Genomic DNA, 6,025 nt, shown 5'->3' with positions numbered 1-6,025 from the left:
GCCGTTTCAAGGAATTTGGGGGCCCCAAGCAAAATGGACATACAGGAACCACAGCATAGCCATACAGTTTAAGTTCACCCACACTTTATATAAATAAAAAATATTGACAGTGTAAATACTACTGTTGCATATATATACTGTGCATTAGTTTTGAACATTTTAAACATTTGAACATAAGCAAAAACACCACCGTACCATAAAATCCAATGTCAGCTTCTTCCTCATGAATGGAGGATGAAGTTGATGGTGTACTTGGGAAAATAATTGAAGAAAAATCTGAAATTACCTGTAAAGTACGTTGACCATTTCACTGTTAACATATTAGAGGGAGAGCAGATAGCTAACAAACGTTCAGAAAAAGTCGGTAAAGGGGCTATTTCACACAATTTGAGGGTGCTGAATTCAAATATTTTGTTTACCAAGCTCAATTTTGAGTTTTAAGCTTGCTAATTAGCATAATTAGCATAATCCACATACTTTTTGGTTTTGCCATCAGATATCATAGGAATTGCAAAAAATAAGGCATTAATATACTCTTTATGTAGGCTATCAGATATGTTGTAGGACAGGACAGGAATTACCCCAATGACCCTCAAGTAGCAAATGAAAATAAGCTAAAATTAAAATATAAATTGAAATAATAGCTAGAATGCAGTGGCCTATGAAGTTTAGAAACAAAATAGATTCCTTGATAATAAATTGATAGAATAGTAGGTGACCGCTCATTTTTCTGTAGAAAGTATTTTGTCACTAACTATTATGAACAGTTGTTAGTCTTTACAGAGGATTTACACTGTATTTTTTTTTTTACTGTAAAGGCAACTGTGCTTGCCTTGTTAAAACATCTCACTGGTGCTCTTTCCTATCATTCAAATTCCAGCCATGCAGAAAAATGGAAGAGTGTGCATGTTTGAGGAGTGCTGAAGAGTGCTATGGAGATTGCATTATTTGCAAAAAATTTAGACAAGATATCCTTTATAGTGCAACAAAAAGAAATATTCTCCAGTGCATCATTACTGCATATGATGCTGAAAGGGAAGTGGACCTAGGACAAATCCTCAGCTATGAACTGATTATTGTACTGTAGCTATTGCAGATAGCGATGGTTATTTGTGAGGTGGAAATAAGTCATCCTCACTCAAGTGCTGTCTAGCAATGTGGAATGTCCAGTAGTGATCACTGCAAAAACTGCTCATTCAACACTGGTAATGGATGCTCAAAATCTAGTTATGACACCCAATTGACTGCAGCACATTTAAGAAGTATGCAGGAAAGTTTGCAAGAAACTTTTTTATTGTTATTTGGTATTTGTTATGTGGTAGCAAATTATGTTAACTATCAAGGAAATAGACCTTGTCAGGGCCAGTGGCGCAATGGATAACGCGTCTGACTACAGATCAGAAGATTCTAGGTTCGACTCCTGGCTGGCTCGGCAGCAACTTAGGGGCAGCCGTGGCCTACTAGTTAGCGCTTCGGACTTGTAACCGGAGGCCAGACCAGTAGGCATGGCTGAAGTGCCCTTGAGCAAGGCACCTAACCCCTCACTGCTCCCCAAGGGCCGCTGTTGTTGCAGGCTGCTCAATGCGCCGGGATTAGTATGTGCTTCACCTCAAAATGTCACCTTGATCTAGCCTACTTTGGCTATTTAAAGCAACACCTCCAATTTTTCCTCTGTCGCACGCACTATTTGTTTAAGTGATTTGCATGCAGTAATTTGAACACTGACCTTGATCTAGCCTACTTTGGCTATTTAAAGCAACACCTCCAATTTTTCCTCTGTCGCATGCACTATTTGTTTATCCAGCACCGGCTTTGCAAATAACAATGTCCACAGACAAGGTAGAATAATTTGCATGATTTTATGAAAGTACGATGTATTGCGACATCAGATACAAGTCAAATTTGTAGTTTCTCATGTCTCATTCCATCGAACTACAGATCCGCTACCCGATCCGGCAAACTTACATAGTGCGGTTATAGCCAATAGAGGGCCACGAAGCGAATGCAGAAAGTGCCGTTTACCCTGTTACGAGTTGATGAACCACTGAAACGATTTTGGAAACATTATTTTAAGGTATAAAAAACTCTTTGGTGTTGCTTTAAAGGTAATTTATTGCCAAAACACCACACAATATAAATGAGCTATAACAAACAATAAAGGACTTAATCACACACAAACTACTATTTTACTCTCTACAAAAATAATAATTATGTAGGAAGTTTAGAAGTTTAAAACCCAGAATTGACCAAAAGGGCACCAAATTCAACACAAATGACTCAATACAGTTAAAGGAGGCCTGCTTCCTTTCTTTTCCAGATATTTTAGGATTTGGATATTGTTTTAGTATCGAGTATCAAGATATTTATGGCAGGTATTGTATCGAAGTCATAATTTTGGTATGGTGACAACACTATGCCAGAGCCACTCTGTTTTCTAGATGTCTAGGTTTGGAGGCTCTACCACCAACAAGTGATGCTGCTCAATGGCATATTAGAAGAGCACATTATCAAGCTCTAGTATGGAGGCAAGCACACATACTGTACCAAATCCAGTGTTACTAGAAGTAAAATGTTTTTTACTTGTCGGTTGTTGCTGACGGTAGATGCAGTTCTGCATTAGGCTTATTCCTGCTATTTAAGTTCATATGTACTGTAGGATATATTCTGAGTTAAAGGCTATCTGTGCAACTTGTTATTGTGATGAAATGCATTAAACGGCACATGAGTGCCTCACTATGTTAGCAATACAAATATGGTTGTGTTTTGATTAGAATTTCTGAGTTTATTACATGTTAACTGTAATCATGTTTCCATTAAATACATTAATAAACTATAGTATGGCTTCTTTAATGCTCAAACATGTATTTAGAGAACACTTTTATTTGGTTTTAGTGATTACTTTTGAAATCAACCCAATTTAAGGGGAAAATAAGCAAAATAAATCGCTATTTTATGTTAAAATGCTGATTATGTGGCTTATAACTCAGAATTGAGCTTGGTAAACAAAATATTCAGAATCAGCACCCTCAAATTAGGTAAGAAGGGTGGTTTACCAACTTTTCCTCAAATTTGCCATCAGAAGTTCTCTTCTGTGAAGCTGCTCTCCCTCTATATTGGAAAAGGTCATTAACAGCTCAGCTCAGTGAGAGAAATTCACTCTACCTTCATCAGTGGAGGTATCCTTAGGAAGGCTGAGGGCTGAGAAATTTAAGCAAAGCACCTTGAGGGAGAAAGAAAAGATATGTTAGCATTTCCATATTTTGATATTTAGAAGGGATGCAGCTGCTTTCACAACTACCAATGCTTACTGTAAAAACATCCCAAGCTAATGTTATACATTGATCTAGGCCTACTTGTAGCTTAACATAGCATTTAAGCATTCTGCTGGTTGAGAATTAGACAGACGCACCTGGTGCTTAAAAGACAGTAAACAGATGGCGTGCATGAATACTGCTAGCCTAGAAATCTAGACGCAACCTAGCGGCGGCAAATTAATTTGCTCAGCCTGTACGTCTAGTATCAAACCATAGGGATTTCTATTGGCTGACGCCGTGGACGTCATCCAATCACAGCGCTCTATTTTGTTAGGGAGTCTTAAGGCGGGCTTAACAGGATAACGACAGTCCTGCGACGGTGAACAACAAGGAAGGTGGCTATGGCGAACGAAGAGCGGTTGTTTGAATCGGCGTTGGTGTCAACTTTGGAGGAGTTGGACTTGTGCTTTTCTTTGAAAGTTGAGCAACACAATGCACTTAAGTCATTCCTTTCGAAGAAGGATGTATTTGCCGTTTTGCCAACCGGATACGGATATGGTCGTAGCGCTGGTCTATTGCATGCCTAGGCAGTTTGAAAGACAATTCTCTGCCCGCCCCTTGGATTAAGCGAGGTGAATGGTTCGATTCCAGACTATTCATTTCAATGATATAGGATGGCCCGCCAGGCTAGTTCCAGTCTGCTTTGATGCACGGAATTTATCGTGTGGTTTTCCTAACCCCCATTTGGTAAATAGATTATCACGGTCGAATAGTTAGTATAGCAGAGAAGCTATACGACTTTCAAAACCTATTACAAAGCTATAGCATTGTCATTAAATACGATAAACAGTGATTCTGGAACAGCTGCGTCTTCCTTATCCAGTTAATAAACATATTACAGTATGTAACCATATTCCGTCCGTTCGAAAAAAAAGTTGCGCTAATAACTGTTCTAGTTTGTTACAAGCAGCATGGGCCAAATGGTGACAATAGGAGGTCTGCTCCCCCATCCTTGCCCCCAGGTGTATACAACTAGAAACCAGGATAACAAAGGATGCTCTGAATACAGTCCAAGGACACACACACAAGAGATCCACCTGGGTAAATGACATACATACCCATAGCAGACTTCATACATCTTAAATCAGAGGTGGGACAAAGTCACTATTAGGTAAACAAGTAAGTCTCAAATCTTAACGCTGAAGTCCAAGTCAAGTCCCAAGTCAAGACAGAGATGTCCCAAGCAAGTATGATATATTGATAAGTCAAGTATTACCAAGGCCAAGTCGAGTCCAAGTCCAAGTCCTTATTTTTTCGAGTCCTAAACAAGTCACTAACTGCATCAATCATGCTTTCTATATCATTCTTATCAATATATCATACTTGACATATTGAAGTGTTTTAAAAACACTTATAAGTACGGAATACGGAGCCCTTAAGGGGACATGAGCAAAATAAAATCTAAAGTTTAGTTTCATGTGTGCACATGAAAGTTTCATGTGAAAAGGTTTTGCGTGCACACACACAAAACTTTCATGTGATCACATGAAACTTTAATGTGCGCACATGAAAGTTTCGCGTGAGCAAATGAAAGTTTCGCGTGAGCAAATGAACGTTTCACGTGAGCACATGAAACTAAACTTTAGATTTGTTTTGCTCACGTCCTTAGTGGCTCAGTATAAGCACAAGTCCAAAGACTATCCTTTGTTCTCTTACTGAGGAAAAGTAAGAGTGAATACAGGATTCATTCATTCACTCATTCAGGATTATAATGAGTTCACTATGTAGCCTGCTATGTCCCGACTTTCATGCTAATGAAGCAACTTTAAAGGAACACACCGACTTTTTGGGACTTTAGCTCATTCACCGTGTTTCTGTCGTGGAAAATCATCCACTTCCCAAAACCTCCAATCCAACTAGCACTCTGATGTCAAAGACCCGAAGGAGAACACCAAGACGAGAGATGCTGGATACTGTTGATCCTTTATTCACCGTATTGCAGTGATAATACAATCCAAACAGCTTCAGGACTGGACCGTCAGGCAATAGAGTGATGAGTGGCAGCTGCTACCCCGATGAGATCTGATCTGAATGTGTCTGAGCTCTCTCTTTTATGCTCTCAGGGGCCTGAGAGGCGTTCCTTTCCCCAGGAACGTCACCAGGCCCCTTTTAGCCAATCAGAACGTTTTGGGACTTGAGATATTGGTGGAAGCTCCTCCTCATATAAACATTAAAAAATGTGTGTTGCTAGGCAGAATACATGTGTCCAGGTTCTATGTGTAATCTGTTGCCAGGCAGGGTACGTTTTGATTTGGTTCTATGTGTCACTTCAACTTTGGTTTCACTTCCTCTCTCTGGAAGGTCCCTGCCTTTCCTCTTCTGCTAGCCCCTTCTATTTCTGCCCTTCTGGTAAGCACCTTTCTCTCCCAGGCCCTGTCTTGTTTACTTCCACTCTTAGCCTTTGACAGTCCAGTCTCATGACTTCCAGTAAATGTTGTCTCCTTAATAAACCAGTACACACACACAAGTATTATTATTATCATGTCTAGATAAAATCACCACATATTCCCCCCTTTGAGGCTAAATTAGCCTCACTATGCAGCATAAGCATCATTTAAACACAGGAGTGTGTCATAACCCCATATATTGCTATGACACCTCAGGCTATGTGCACATGAGCGAGTTACAGGGGAATGGTATCTACTACTACAACCTTATCTCGTACGTAAAATCTTAAACCTTATGTCAAACTAGTAAGAATGTGTTGGCAT

General features: G+C 39.5%; 1 non-coding gene across 1 annotated transcript; it reads left to right on the top strand.

The window, feature by feature from the left end:
- The first annotated feature begins 1,359 nt into the window (after window positions 1-1,359).
- Window positions 1,360-1,432, top strand: trnac-aca. The gene has a single exon. It is a non-coding gene; the product is annotated as a tRNA-Cys (tRNA).
- Window positions 1,433-6,025: the final 4,593 nt, after the last annotated feature.

The sequence above is a fragment of the Alosa alosa genome, chromosome 5 (assembly GCF_017589495.1).
Source record: "Alosa alosa isolate M-15738 ecotype Scorff River chromosome 5, AALO_Geno_1.1, whole genome shotgun sequence".
NCBI classification, from domain to species: Eukaryota; Metazoa; Chordata; class Actinopteri; order Clupeiformes; family Clupeidae; genus Alosa; species Alosa alosa.
Note: the sequence above shows the minus strand (reverse complement) of the source record. Positions and strands in the feature narration are given on the sequence as shown.